Below are 15805 nucleotides of genomic sequence, written 5' to 3'. Positions count from 1 at the left end.
TAGCAGGGTGCATGGCACAATCAAAGCCAAGAACCGCTGATCTGATCTAATGCCCACCATTTTCTAAATGAGGCAGCTAAAACACAGAGACATTAAGTTGTTTATCCAAGGTCTCCTGGGAAATAGGTAGTAGATTTGAATCCAAAACTTCTGACTCCAAATGAAGTGACCTTTTCTGCTAAACAGCAGTACCTGTCCAGTGTAGCCAACTATTTAAGAAAACAGAATTGTAGAAGTCACATTTTAGTTAGTTGGGAGAAGAGCAATGCATCCATCAGAAAATAAGTATCTCTGAACTGTATAGGCCAGGAGAGTTTTCTGTTAAACAAAGATAGTAGTACAAGTGCCCCATATCAGCTAAGGGACAGTCAGGAAGAGATTATAGAAAGAATTTTGACATCAGATTAAAGATAAACCTAGGACTTCCTGTATGACAAATAATATCAGGAGTAGATGAGGCAGTATGAGAAACCACTTAGCATCTTGAAATTTCCCTCTTAATTTTTAATTTTGCCTTATTTTGTTTTGTGTGAATGTATATGTATATATATATATATATATATATATATACATATACATATACACAAGTCACTTAATCCTGTTTTCTCAGTTTCCTCATCTGTAAAATGTTCTAGAGAGGGAAATGACAAATCACTCCAGTATCTTTGCCAAGAACATCTCAAATGTGGTCACAAAGTAATGGACACAATTCAAATGACTGAACAACAATAAGCTACACTTTAAGCTTTCAAAAGTATTTTTAAAATATTTTCTTATTTTAGCTTTACACTATCATTGGAAGGTTGGTGCTGTTATTGCTTCCCTTTCTACATGAGGAAACTGAGGCAGGCAGCGGTTAAGTGATTTGCCCAGAAAAACACAGCTAGTAAGTGGCACAGTTTCAACTCAGATCTTCCTTCGGTTCTTATGCTCTTTTAACTGCACAATAAGGTATTCTTTACGCTGGAATATCACTGAGCCTCAGTTAACATTTGGTGGCAGGAATTTGTGGTACAGCAAAAGTCAAATGAATAAAAGGCTCAGGTCAATAAAACTCTCATGAAACTTCAAACCCCTAAGGGTTGTGTTCAAGACAATATCTTGTAAATTTTGAAGTGGTATTGAAATACAAACTACATTTATTGTTTGCAGAGTCGTAGAGTTACTTAGACTACAGATTTGAACAGAGTATCAAATGATGTAATGACAAAAATCTCAAATCCAAAGAGGGATTTGATTTGGTAAAACCAAAGGGATTTTCAAGAAACTTAACTAAAATTCTAAGCAGATGGTGCAGCTAGATGGTGCAATGGATAGAGTACCAGTGAATAGAGTACTGTCCAGAGGATCTGAGTTTGAATGTGACCTCAGACATTTAACACTTCCTACCTGTGTGACCCCCTGAGCAAGTCATTTAACCCTAATTGCCTCGCCAAAAATATCCTATCTAAATAGGGGCCCAGCATTTCTGTTCCTGAAGCTCTAACTGAAATTATTAGCAGCTCTGTTTCAAATTGTCCCCAAAAAAAAGGATGGAAAGAAGGAGGAGGTTGATCTTAAAAAAAAAAAAAAAGTAGAAAAACACTTCCTCTTAGGAGAAAAGACATGGATACTTTTATTGTTATTAGCATGATACTTTGTAATAGTCTTTCTTTATTTTCTTAGACCTAAGGCAAGAAAGGAATTAGAAGCTTTTAGAGCCAGAATTTTCTGCCTGAAAGAGTCATGCAGTAGTGGGAAGAGCAGCAGAAATGCAGTGCAGAGATGTACTCTGAAAAATCTGACCTGCAATATTCAGTATTATAAATCAGAACAGAATATATCTTTGAATTTTAGAATTATAGTATCTTGGATTTTGAATGGAAGTTCTAAGTCATCTACTAAGACTTCCCTCCCATAACAAAATTCCTTCAACAATATCCCTTAGACGTCATAATCCAGTCTCTGGTTGAATCTGCCAAATAATGGGAAACTCACTGGCAACACATTCCATTTTGAATAGTTTTAATTTTATTAATTTTTTTTCTTATTTTGAGAGAAAATCTTTCATCTTATAAAAATGTTGGACCCAGCTCAACTTCTTTGTTAAATTTGGATCCTCAAATCTGCCATCCATTAGTCTTAGCTATGTTCTCTGAAGCAAGATAAGTCTATTCCTCTTCTGTCTAACAGATATTCAGATATATAAAGACAAGTTATCATGTTTCTCTTTCTCCATCCAAAGTCTTTTCATCTTTAGGCTAACATTTCCAGTTCATCCAACTATTCTTCTTATAACACAATTTTCAAACACTGCAACATCTTGGTACCTTTCTCTGAATGTGATCTAGTTTACTAGACAAGTATGTTTTTCCACTAATGGAGCCTATTGTATTCACTTTGTTTTAGCAGCTGCATCACACTACTGGTTTCCAAGGAGCTTGTGGTCAACAAACACTCCTAGAATTTTTTCACATGAACTACTGTATAACCAGGTCTCATCCATCCTGTCCTTATACAGTCTTTTATTTTAAACCTAAATTTGTTGTAGTCCAGTCATTTTTTCAAATCTGTCCAATTTTTCATGGCCCTATTTGGATTTTTTTGGACAGGGATATTGGAGTAGTTTGCTATTTTCTTCTCTACCTCATTTACAATTGAGGAAACTGAGGCAATCAGGGTTAAGTGAATTCCTCAGGGTTACACATCTGCTGTCTAAGGTCAGATTTGAACTAGATTTACTATGCAACCTAGTTGTCCCTTGAACCTAAATATAGGACTTAATAATGTTCCCTTTAAAATTTCTTCTTGTTGCTTATTGCTTTAGCTCATGAAAATCTTTTTGGACCCTAATTCACTAGATGACCTAGAACTTCCTTTCAGCTTTGTGTCATCTGCAGAATTGACAAAACATTGCAACTTTGCCTTCTTCTAAATCATGATTTAAATTTTAAGGCAGGTCAAAATCAAGGACTCGTCTTTGGAGCATTTCACTTAAGAAGTTGAAAACTTTAAGCCATTTTTTTCTTTCAATCTACTTTGTCATCCTACATATTAAGTGGGAATTATAAAGGCAAAAGGCTTCTGCAAATAATGAATTGAATCTGCTAAAGAGAACACAAGGTTCTGTCATTTAGAATTTTTGTTGCCAGCTCCATCCAAAGGGGTGAGAGATTGTGTGCTAGGCAGTAAGTTGCCAAGAGTGATACCTGGTGGTAAAATAGGGTAACTGCAGTTGTCCAGTTACATTGCTGAAGTGAAGAAATCAGACTTAGAATCAGATTTATTTTTCAGAAATTCAGATTTATTATTTCAGAAAGCAACTTTGGTGGGCAATGTGGGCTAATCCCTGTATCAGATATGCCTTGGCATATTATTGCCATCTGGTGACAATTTACCTTTAATTATAGGAGCAATCTTGTAAGTATCAAAACAAAAATATGATAAAATAGGTGGTGGAACTTTGAGCTGGAAAGGACCTTAGAGGATCGTTTAATCTAACTTCCCCAGTTTGAATAAGAGGAAACAGATATTCAAATAAGTTAAATGACTGTCCAAGATCATCATCATCCCAAATAACTGAATTTTTCATAGTGATTTAAGGTTTGCAAAGTTTTATGTAACATATCTCATTTGATCCTCACTGTGAAATAAGAACTTGAAGGTATTATTATTTTTGGCAAGGAAAATGGGTGCCTTGCCCAGCATCACACAGCTAGTAAGTGTCAAATGTCTGAGAACAAATTTTAACTCAGATCCTCCTGACTCCAGGCTGGTGCTCTATCCACTTGCTGCCCCTCACTTGGAGATATTACTAATGCCATTTTACAGTTAAGGAAACTGAGGCTCAGAAAAGTTAGCTTCTTTGCTCATGATCATTTGGGTAATAAGTAGTGACAGATCCCTTGATTCTAAATTTAGTGCTCTTTCAACTACAAACCAATATCACAGTGTTGGACCTAGGAGAACAGTGAGTGAGACTTGGTAAAATTTCAAGTGGAGTTTATTTGCTGGTGGCTGCAAAGGGCGTAACAAGACCAAAGTCAAGCAGCCCCGAGCAGCAGAAGGCAAGGATTTATAAGGCTAAAATCACAAGCTAGAGGACGGTGTTAATTGCATAAGCAGGAAGATACAGACGCAGACATCAGAGTTCTAGCCTTATCAAGAGCAGGGAAGTACAGAGAGCAGGAGTACAGGACATAGTGCTCAGACCACAGAGCACAAGGACATTGCATTCTACTTAGACAAAATGCTTGGGTAAGTGGAGAGATGGGACAAGCTTAACAGAGCCATTGTAGGTTTATGATCATTCAACAAGCATTTATTAAATGTTTACTTTTTGCCAGGCATTGCACCAACTATGGAGTATTCAAAACTAGCATGAAAGAATCCATGTTAAGGAAAACCATTTGGGCAGGAATATGCAAAACAAATTGGAGAGACAGGGGACCAAGTGACAGAGAGACTATCTAGAAGTAACTCATACATAAATAAAGAAAAGTTTGAGAAAGAACACGAATGAAAAGCCAGCAAAATCTCTGCAATTCATGGCAAGAAAAATGGCAGAATTTAGTAACAGATTAGGTCAAGGGGATGAAAGAAAAAGGTACTCAAGATGAAACTGAATGAGGCTAGATAGGAAGTTCTCCATTTAACATAGCTGAAATCAAAGGGAAGTCTTCAGTGGAATCAACATAAAGAGAGCAATGTAGAGAGCTGCATAATGGACCTGGAAGAAGGGGAAGGGGAAGAGGAAGAGGAGCTATCAAAAGAGACAAAATAGAGGAGGCTGGAGATAGATCATAATAGTCTTAAGTCTTGGAAGACAAGATGGGGAGGCTTTCAAGGAGAAGGAGATAGATAGCAACACCAAAGTCAAAGAAGCAAAAAAGCCCATTCAATTGGAAGTAGAGAGGTTTGTTGGTTTGTTGAGTTTTTCGTAACTCTTACCCTCTGACCATGAAGTCATGGAGTCTCTGAGTGTGCATGATAGTATGTGCCAAGAATCTGTAGAGGGAGGTTGTTCATTTGAATAAGAAGTGTTAATTTACAGTTGACTGTGACCGTTTCTGTGTCATGGAGGTATATAGCTTTGGTGCCTATCCAGCAGTCCCCTCCATCAGCTATGCAAACCAGGAACTGGGATATTACAGGGTTCCCTAGGTTAATATGCAGTCTGTTTTAGGACCCTACAGCCTTTGTTTGAGATTTTTCCTAGAGTACAGCCTTCTATGGGCAATGGGGAGAATTCAGCCTAAGGTTCAACCATTTGGATGCTCTTCTTCAGCCCCATCTCATCTTGTTGATGTGTTACTCATCTTTTAACATCCAATTCAAATGTGACTTCTGCATGGTCCAATTTCATCCTTCTATCAGCTTGAAGTGACTTATCTCTTATATAATCATATAGTACTCTGAAGTTCTCAAGTATATTCCAGTTATCTGTATAGAATATCAGTATATCTGTATAGAATATAAATTCTTGAGAAAAGAGATTATTTGGTTCTTATTTTCATATCCCTTGCACCCAGCCCACATAAGGTACTTCATAAATGCTGCCTTATCGGTCAACAAGCATTTATTTAGCACCAGCTATGTGTTTATACTGTGCAAAGTATTGGAAATATAAAGAAAAGCCAACAAAATTGCTGACCTTGAGAAGTTTACAGCTAATGGGGAAAGAAAATGCAAACAATTCCATACAAACAAGGTACATGCTGAGTATGTTAAAGGTAATCTTAAAGAAGGGGAATGCTTGCCTGATATTTCCCCATAGGTTTTAACCTCTCCACTAGACTGGGAACTCTGAGGGTAAGGACCAGACATCATTTCTCTTTCTGTATCCCCAAGCACGAGGAATTTCCTCTAGAAGGCTCTCAGCAAATGTTTGAACAAATGAGAGCGAATGAAGGAATGAGTAAAATGAATGAATGCCTGTGGCTGCAGTTCTGCTCCCTGCACAGCTGATGCTTTTGCTTTCCTCTCGGGGGCCATTATTCTTATGTTCACCTTTTTTAAAATAAGAAAACCACTTCTCTGGTGACTCCCACACAAGTGCACACATATTCTTTTCATGACCAAGAGTAAGCAGTGAAAATACAAAAGGGGATTAGGAAGAGGAGGAGGTGATGGTCTGTAGTGGAAAAAGCACCAGCCTGGGAGTTAGGAGACTCAGCTTCCATTCCCAGATCCTTACTGATCTGCTGTATAATCTGGAGCAAATCATGTTCTTTTGTTCTGGATAAAAGGAGAGTTGGACTTGGTGGTATTTCTTCCTTGTTGATCATATCACTACACTTATAGGGGGAGCTAGGAGCCCAGCCTTTCTTTATAATTTGAAAACAAAGTTTACTATAAATACATTTCGTTTATTGGTACTTTAAAAATATTGGCCACTTCTCAAGACAAACAACATATGTTTGCAACTTCTCCAGATACACCCTGAAAGCAGGGAGGGGGTTGTGTTTCTTTTGGCTTAAGGATCTGTACTCATTTGGGGACAACAAGTAGCACCTGGAATCCGCCATTTTCCCCTCCTAGTCATGGACCTCATTCAAGACTTGAAAAAGTTATAGAATAATCCCAGGAAATCCAAAGCATGAGTACTCCATAGAAATTAAAGCCAAATGCCATGTTGTTGTAACATTCAGGGAGACTCTGATGAAGGTTCTATTAGTGCAAAGAAAATCAGCAGTCACTGTCCAATACAAAAGTCATGGCTTTGGGGAGAACTAACATTATAACTTCCATTTCAGAATAGGAAAGTAAAGTCTAGCACATAATTAGGTAGTAGTGAAAATCCGACTTGTGAAATTGTGAATAGGTATTTCCATACAAGGTTTGCTCTACTTTTGATTTCTTAGTATCTCAGGTTTCTACACTGCTCCACTCATTAGCCTCCTAAATTTAAGAGTCATGCTATGACTTAAAAAAAAGTGTTAATAGGAAAAAAAAATTACTCATGGACCTTTGTATTGGAAACGAAATGAGTACACACATTGATTGGAGAATAGACAAACAATCTGTAGTACATGTCTGTAATGGAATGGTCTTGTTTCATAAGGAATTATGAATGTGAAAAAATTAGAAGAACACAGGAAGACTCATGTAGATTGATGCGAAGTGAAAAAAACAACCAAGAGAAGAATGCCCAATAACTACAATAACGTAAACAATAACATTTAAAAAGCAGTCAAACTCTGACAAACAAGAATGAACAGTCATGGTTCTGGAGAAATGATTGAAAAACTGCCTCTTACCTTCTCCTTATAGAGATAGGGACCATGACGTTGGGATGATGTCCCACATGGCTTCAATGTCAGTAGCTTTGTTTAAATGTTTTTTTCTTCTTCAAAGGAAGAGTCTTATGATAGGAATTAAGGGGTTAAAAGGAAAAGGCTATGATATAAGGACAAAACGCAACTGTAAAACTTGGGGGAGGGGAGGAAAGTGAAGAGTTTAAACTAGATGATCCCAAGAGTAGCACTTGCAACACTACCATTCTGTGATTCTCATTGGGTGCACCTCCGCGGGTTTATCATGGCTGAGGAAAGTGACAGATTCATACGGTCCAATGTTTCTTATTAATTGCTAATCTTGTTTTTTTAATACATCAATATTTCCTCATAAAGATTTATTACAGTTGCCATGATCATAGCTTTTGTTTCTCTGGTTCGGTTTTTAAAAGGACAGTATGGAATCCTGGAGCACTCTACTTAAGACCTCCTAAGATGACACCAACCTATTAATCACTTCCATTCATTCAGATAGTTCTGAATTTGCCTAATTGTACCCTCAGTACTCCAATGATAATGTGCCTCATTAAAATAAAGTTATTTAGTATCTAACATATTCCTCTGTCTAGTGACACTGGCAGAAAAGGAGATTAAGTTAATATAATATGACCTGTTACTGATGATATGGATTTGTTTTTATTATCAGTAATTACTAAAAATTTTAAATGTTCATAAACCAGTCCTTTAGTGATACATTCTAGAATACTGCCAGGAGTAAAAATCAGGAACATTGACCAGTAATTTGCAGACTCTACCTTCTTTTAAAATTTTGGACATTTACTTTGTCCCAGAGCAGAGGCACCTTTCCTAGTTGCTTTGATATTTCAGAGATCATTTAATTATGGCTCAATAATCATAGCTGCTAGTTCTGTCATTGCTCTAGGATGCAGCCATCTAGGTGGCCTGAATGCATTAAGGACAGCTAAGCTCTTCACTTCTTTGGTTTCAACTCCCAGTAAACTTCTTCTTTTCTCTCTTTCCCAACCCCATAGATCATATATATTTTTTGCTGAGGCATTTGGGGTTAAGTGACTTGCCCAGGGTCCTACAGCCAGGAAATGTTAAGTGTCTGAGACCAGGTTTGAATTCAGGTCCTTCTGACTTGTGCGAGAATAGCTAAGAATTTCAAGGTGAAAACATGGTGGAAATATTTAGATGGGGATGAAAGGAGTATACTAAGTGTGCCTAATGCCACTGTGGTATGCTACTAAGCTTCTGGGAAGATGAAGTAATGGGATGACAAGTTTCCAGAAAATAATAATTGAGTAGTTCAGCCTTTGCATGCTCATCTATTGTTGACATTCCATTTGCTCCAAGCAGTGAATCTATCCTTTCTTTGATCCTCTTCTTGCTCCTTACATTTCATTTTTTAAAAGAAAAATGAAACCTGTTGTTCTTAATTGTGAAGCTCAGGTCATTATTTTATTTCGTGCTTCTAAAACTATTCTTTTGTATTTAACCTCTGTTACACTTCCCCTATCCTAGCTTTTATCCAGCTCTTTCCAAAAATTAGAATTGATGAGTTTCACTAATGTATAGTCATATCACTTTTAGGCACCTTCTCTATATGCCTTTTTCTGAGAATCATTTCTGTTCATGTCATTAAATTTTCATTTTTGAGAGCTTCCTATCCTTCATGGACTGACTTGAGGTTATTAGATATTTAGTTTTCTTTTTTTCTAAGTTCTTTAAAATCTGCTTTACCTAAATCTCCTGTGCCTATCAGTCCATGGCCAGCTTTTTATTTTTTTCTTCTTCTTCATTATGGTCAATGTCAAAATAGTCATTTGCTTACAGCATTCCTATTATTTCTAGCTTGACATTCTTTTCCTCCTTATTGGTGAGAATTAATTTTGGGAAAATAATTCTTCTTATAGATTATTTCACCTTTTATATACCATGAAACAAGCAGTAGGGCCAGTAAAGAATGCATTTTAGCTACTCTGCTTTTTGCAAAGACAGAGCTCTAGCAAATGTCCAGATGATTGAAGAACCCCAATACTTCAACATGTTTCTTCTCAACCAAGTATACACTGTTTCCCAAACTTGTCATCCCATTACTCCAGCTGTCTAGAAGGTCAGTAGTATACTACAGTAGCAATAGACACACTGGATATCTCCTCTTTTCATCCCTATATAAATGCTCTCCACCTTGATTTCCCTTTGCATTTCTTTCTTTGTTTCTCTCTCTCTCTCTGAATCTCAGTCTATTTCTCTCTCTTTCTGTCTCTCTCTGTTTATGTCTCTCTGTGTGTGTGTCTCTTTCTGTCTCTCTTTGTCTCTCACTCTCCTTCCTTCTTCTCTCTCTCTCGTTCTCTCTCTCTCTTCCTCCCTCTCTCTCCCTCTCTTTCTCTCTCTCTCTCTCTCTCTCTCTCTCTCTCTCTCTCTCTCTCTCTCTCTCTCTCTCTCTCTCTCTCTCTCTCTCTCTCTCTCTCTCTCTCTCTCTCTCTAATTTTTCTTATTTTTATCCTCTTAGCTATCCTCATACTAATATATCTTCTTTTTGATAGCTTTTTATTTTTCCAAATACATGCAGAGATCGTGTTTAACATTCACCTTTGCAAAATGTTTTTCTTCAAATTTTTCTTTCTCCCTCTACCTCTCCTCACTTCCCTGAACAGCAAGCAATCTGATATAGGTTAAATGTGCAATTCTTCTAAACATATTTCCACATTCATCATACAGTACAAGAAAAATCAGTTCAAAAGGGAAAAGACACAAGAAAGAAAAAACAAGCAAAAACAAAGAACAACAAAAAAGGTGAAAATATTTTGATCCACATTCAGTCTCATAGTTCAATATATCTTCTTATACACAGCACTACTCCATCCCTCCATTTATCTATTTTATATCTTTTGAATATGGGCATGCCATAGTCTGGTAATGAGTTCCATCCTCCAGTCTCAGGATGTTTCTGAAGTTCAATTTGTTTTGTATTAAGCTCTCTTTTTCACCATTTTTAATATTCATGAAACCATGGGTTTTCTTGGATATTGTTTCCTGTAATTACTAGCCCTCTCTATTGCTCTTTTTGTGATGTTCTGATTGTTATTCTATGTGAAATGAGGCTTGGTCAGTTTCAGTGACAAATTTTTCCCTTCGCTTTTTCCATTTAAACTCTTCTCTGTAATATATATAGATATAGATATAGATATAGATATCTCTATCTATCTATATATATATGATATATAAATGTGATATACATATATTTATTTTTCATCAGTCCCCATTAGGAGTGATAGGAGTGATCCCTAAAATTTGATATTCTTACACTGTAAACTGTGATCCAGAAATGCAAATCTCATTTTCACATAGCATCTCTTCAACCGGCTATTCACTTATTTGCAAATCTATCCTTCTCTTAGAAATCATTTGTCTTCCATAGTTTTGAAATAGTTTTTAAAATACCAGGTGTGCCTCAAGAGAGCTTCAGTTGTTTATTTGTTTTCCCTAAGACTTCACAATCTTAAGAAATTTGTCCGCAAAGGAATGTTCAGCAGTCAGCTTTTGTTATAGTTGGTTTTTTTTTTTTTTTGAAGCATTTGGGGTTAAGTGACTTGTCTAGGGTTATATAGCTAGTAAGTATCTGAAGTCAGATTTGAACTCAGGTCCTTCTGACTCTAGGGATGATGCTGTATTCACTGTGCTACCTAGCTATCCCTCTACCTGTCAGTTTTTATGAGTCTAGAAAATCTTTATGTTACCAAGAAAAAGTAAATCTTTTTATGGTTTGTGAGGTCAACTAACAGCCTCAGTCCAGTCATTCCCACACTCACCCACACATGCTAACACTGCATAGACCCACAGTCCTCAATCAAAAAACAGAACATCACTTTAAGGTTTGCAAAACATTATACACAAGTTATTTCATTTGATTCTCAAATGACACTGAAAGGACAATTCTATTATTAACCCCATTTTACAGATGAGAAAATTAAGGTTAAGAGAGATTAAATGACCTGCCTGGAGCCATACAATAAATATCAGCAGAGGTCCTCAAACTTTTTAAATAGGGGGCCAGTTCACTGTCCCTCAGACTGGTGGAGGGCTGGACTATAGTAAAAACAAAAACTTTGTTTTGTGGGCCTTTAAATAAAGAAACTTCATAGCCCTGGGTGAGGGGGATAATCGTCCTCAGCTGCTGCATCTGGCCCGCAGGGCTGTAGTTTGAGGACTCCTGATCTAAGGTACGTTTGAAGTTGGGTTCAGCACTTGATCCACTTCATCACTAACCTTCCCCCCCCATTACTGGATTCTTCTTTCTCTGACCATTACCAGATAACCTCTCACCTGGTGACTCATAGGGATCCATCAAGGTATATAATTCTCTAGTTCCTTCGACCAGTCTTTTTTATGGCGTAGTTTTGATATGGTTAGCGGGGGAGTGGTAAGAGACACCAGAGTTGCAGAGTGAGAGTGAAGGAGAAGCCCATCCCATCTTATTGACCATCAGGTATTGGGCTTTTAGGTGCTGGTTGCCGTGGTGGGGTGAGGAGGAACTTGACCAGGCCCCAAACTCATACCAGAGGGCAGGACATTGGGGGGGGGGGGGGGTTGCTCGACTCCTGTAGGCAATCCCTCCTCCAGTGCTCCTCCTGCTTAAACTCAGGACAAGGACTGGGGAGTCTCCTTGGACAGTTTCCATGACACCTACAGCACAAACCTCTGTGGTTCCCGGAAATAGCAGCCAAGAGTAGGGACTTTTCTCCAAATCTTGCTTTAATTCCATGGTCTCTCTTCTCAGCTAAAGCCTGATTCCTATCATTAAAGACTCCAACAGCTGTTTTTAAGGGAGAAATATGAGGGACCAAATCTGGCTTCTGTAGCTCCCTCCGTGTATCTGGAGCAGATAGTTTAACATTAACCTTTTCCTAGGACAAATCAAGGAGGGTGTTGGCCTTGGACCCTCAAAAGGCTGAGTGAGGTCCCCGGAGTAATGGCCAGGTTTCTCCTCAGTCGGGGAGAGATTAGAATCAGCATCCTGAGGAGGAGAAAAAAAGCTGGAAGTCCCAGGATTTAGTTCAGGTGAGAGATGGAGTAAAAAGATGAAGTCCTGTTCTGAAAGGGATTTAGAATCTTCCTGATAAGGGCTGCAGAGAGATGCAGAGGGAGGCTTCCTTGTTTCTAGAGGAGCTGGAAGAAGGGAGTTTGATTTCCTTCCAGCAAGTTTAAGCATCCCACAATGCTGTTTTAATTTAAGTTTTTTAGATTTGAGAGCTTTCACCTTAGAAACAGAGGTGTTTTGTCCCATTTTGCCAAAAAAAAAGCCTTAATTTCCCCAATTCTATAGCTCCTTGTCAGTCTCTAGAGATGGAGAGATGACAAAATGCTCCCTGAATAAGGGGGCCTTTTTGTCAGAGAATGAAAGTATTCTCATACCAGGCGTCCCTGAGGGCTCCACTGACTCAAACTTGCCCTGGTATTTGAGTGTTCAGCCAGAGAATAAAACAAAAAGAAAAGGCTTTACCTCATCCAAATTTTTGGGGATCCCAGTCAGGGAACCAAAATGATGCAGTTAGTAGAAGTGTAGAGAGTTGTGGGAACATCTTCTGGTCAGTGCAGGTTCAACGTGAAAGAATTCACAAACCTGAAAAGTTTGACTGGCAAAAGACAGTTTTATTGGCACTACAAAAGTCGGCTTTGCTAGGAGACTGACTTCCTCAGTGGCAAGGTCCTGGCAGAGAAGTTAACACCTACAGAGGTGTTAACACTTAGAAGAGAATGTCTTCACAGCATGCAGAGGTCCTGACAGGCAGCTATGCCAAGGAAAGAGAGGTTCCTTGACAAGGCATGGTTCCTCTTTGGGCCTCTGCAAAGAAATGAGTTTAAAATTGCCCTTTAATAGGAAATCTGAGGCTGAAGTTTCAACTGAATGAAATTACTGCCCCCAGGTCTAGATTTCTAGTAGAATGAGACCACTTAAGTTCAAGCTGAGTAGGAGTGGTCCTGGACTAATTTTCAGCTCAATAGAAGGTGTAGCTAGTCCCACCAAGATAACATAATAAAGGTATTTTATCTTGATTCCCTGAGGTGGGTCTCTCCCAAAGGAGAGTTTCTCAAGAGCTCACCCATGGCTTCTCCCCCAAAGTCAGAGGACAGTTTCAGGGTTTCCTCATCAGTTTCACATCTCTAGTAGTCCTCTTCAAAATTCAAAATTAATTTTGTCAATGACTCTCGTAAAATGTGATGTTTAAAACTGAATACAACACTCTGCTTTTGGTCAGATCAAGGGAGATTGCAGTACCCGCATGACATCTCCCTTGCTCTAGACAACGTGTTTCTCTTAAAGAAACCTAGACTTTTTTTTGGCAGCAAAGTCACATTGGTTTCTTAGATTGGGGCTTACACTTTACTAAAGCTCCTGATTTTTTTTTTTTAACATGAACTCAGGTCTAGGCTTATTTTCTCAATTCTATGCAGTTTGGGGTTTATTGTTCCTAACCTAAGCCTAAGACTAAATTTATCTTTGCTCAATTTTTAGCTTTCCCATTTTCAATTCTATCCATAATAGATATTTCTTTAAGCTTTGGGTCATCATCATGTTTAATGAGCATGCCATTGAGTTCTTCTTTTAAGTCACTGATGACATATTGACCAGAACATGGTAAAGGACAAAGTCTGACAATGGACTGCTAGAAGTCTTCCTTTAGGTTGACATCAATCCATTAATCAACAATCTTTACATCCATTTAATCAAGCAGTTTCAAATTCACATAATTGCACTATTATTTAGAGTAACTTTCTTCATTTTCTCTGTAATTATATCATGAAAGACTTGAGCAAATATTTTGTGAAAAGCAGTGTATGATAGGGGGAAAATAAGCTGGACCTGGACTCAGGATTCTTGGGTTCAGATCTTTGCTGTGATACTTATTTTCTCTCTGACTCCAGGTTAGTCATTTAGGTGGAATGATTCTTTTTTCCTACTTGCATGTAATTTCTTCAGGAGAGTTGAAGTGAATTCAATGAGGTCAATTAAGTACTCACTTACAGACGCTTTATGTTGAGTTTCAATTCCTTCTTAACTCTTGTGGTTCTAATTTTTTTCTATCTGAATATCATTATTCTTGATGAAGAAAATTCAACAAAAAAGAAATTAAATATTTCCCTCTTTCTCTCTGTCTGTACACATCTTCCTTTATTCATTTTACCTTCCCTATAACTTTGCACGGAAAAAGCCAACCCTTTATCATTTACCATACTCTTACTAAGGAATTCCATTTTTAAAAGGACATTCTATAATTTAAATTTCCATTGATACTAAAAGCACAAAAATGAAAAATTTTAAAATATGTCATTGCAGTGGTGACTCTGAATTTGCCTTTAATGTAAATGTGAATTAAAATGACTCTTGAGAAGAGCATTTCTTGGAAAAGCGTGAAGATGCCCCAGGGCTAATGGGCCATTAGAATGACTTATTCAATACACATTCTGGCTAAAGAGCAAAAGCATCTCTAACAGATCCATCACCCAGATATTCAGTTTTAGAAACTGGAATGATACCCAGACTAGCACAGTAAGGAAGAAATTGAAAGGAAGAGTTAAGAAAGTACATTATTCCCACAAAATTTAGCCTTTACTTCAAGGTACCTCATTGTTAGCCCCAGATTGAAAAGATCACACCTTCTAAAGAAAAACCTGCCTGGCTGATAACAAACAAAATCCAAGCACTTTCTGAAGCATTTATAAGCTTTGAAAATGAACAAGAATGTCTGAGCCTAGGAAAATAGGGAAACATATAAAATTTGACAGTTACATATAATCAAAATATAGGCCACCAAAAAGAAATTTGAATATTACCTTTTAATAAGCCTTTATTAGGAGAAAACTGATCAATTTAATGTTGTTTCTGGGAGATTTGGGGGAAAGGGTTAAATTACTTGTCCCAAAGGAGAGGAGGATACAGATATTCCCATTCCCACCTTGTTGAGATGACTAAAAGGTCTTCAGGATCTGGGGACCAGGGCCCCCATTTGATTTGCCATTTAGAATGAGTGGGCATTTGAATATGATTGATTGAAAATTGAGCATGATTTTGTACTGAGTCCCAGAAATTCAGAGAGCTAAAAAAAAAGCTGGAGATAGAGAAGATCTCTCTCTAGAGCTAGACAGACCCTAGGGTGAAGTAGAGGGAAAAGTCTTTGCATCCACAGAGCTTCACTACTAGGAGCCATTAATGGAAGCCTTGGGAAGAGTCATTTGTAAGCAACCACATGGTCTTAGTAACTAGATGGCCCTTGGAGAAGATGGCCTAGTCTCCTAACCCAAGGGTTTCTTAGATGATACTAGATTGAGAAAATGAGTTCCTGGACACAGAGCATTTTGACTTGGATTTTAAGGACCAGCAAGGGATTCATGATCCACATAATCAAAACAGCATTTATTTCTTCTATTACCATGAGTTATGCCATTGACACAGATCTAATGGGAAAAATATTTCTCTAGCAACCCCAAGTTTGTTTTCCCTAGAGAAATTCCAAACCTAGGGTAATATCTTAGCCTGGAGTCCTACATAGGTCTCAGGAGTGAAG

At 37.8% G+C, this 15805-nt stretch overlaps 1 protein-coding gene across 1 annotated transcript in view; it reads left to right on the top strand.

Annotated features, from left to right (window-relative positions):
* Positions 1–15805, top strand: part of HPSE2 (heparanase 2 (inactive)) — a 677809-nt gene that overhangs the window by 434538 nt on the left and 227466 nt on the right. The gene's annotated exons all lie outside the window — the stretch shown is intronic.

This window comes from Sarcophilus harrisii, chromosome 2, assembly GCF_902635505.1.
Source record: "Sarcophilus harrisii chromosome 2, mSarHar1.11, whole genome shotgun sequence".
NCBI lineage: Eukaryota > Metazoa > Chordata > Mammalia > Dasyuromorphia > Dasyuridae > Sarcophilus > Sarcophilus harrisii.
This window is presented reverse-complemented; position numbering and strand designations above follow the sequence as displayed.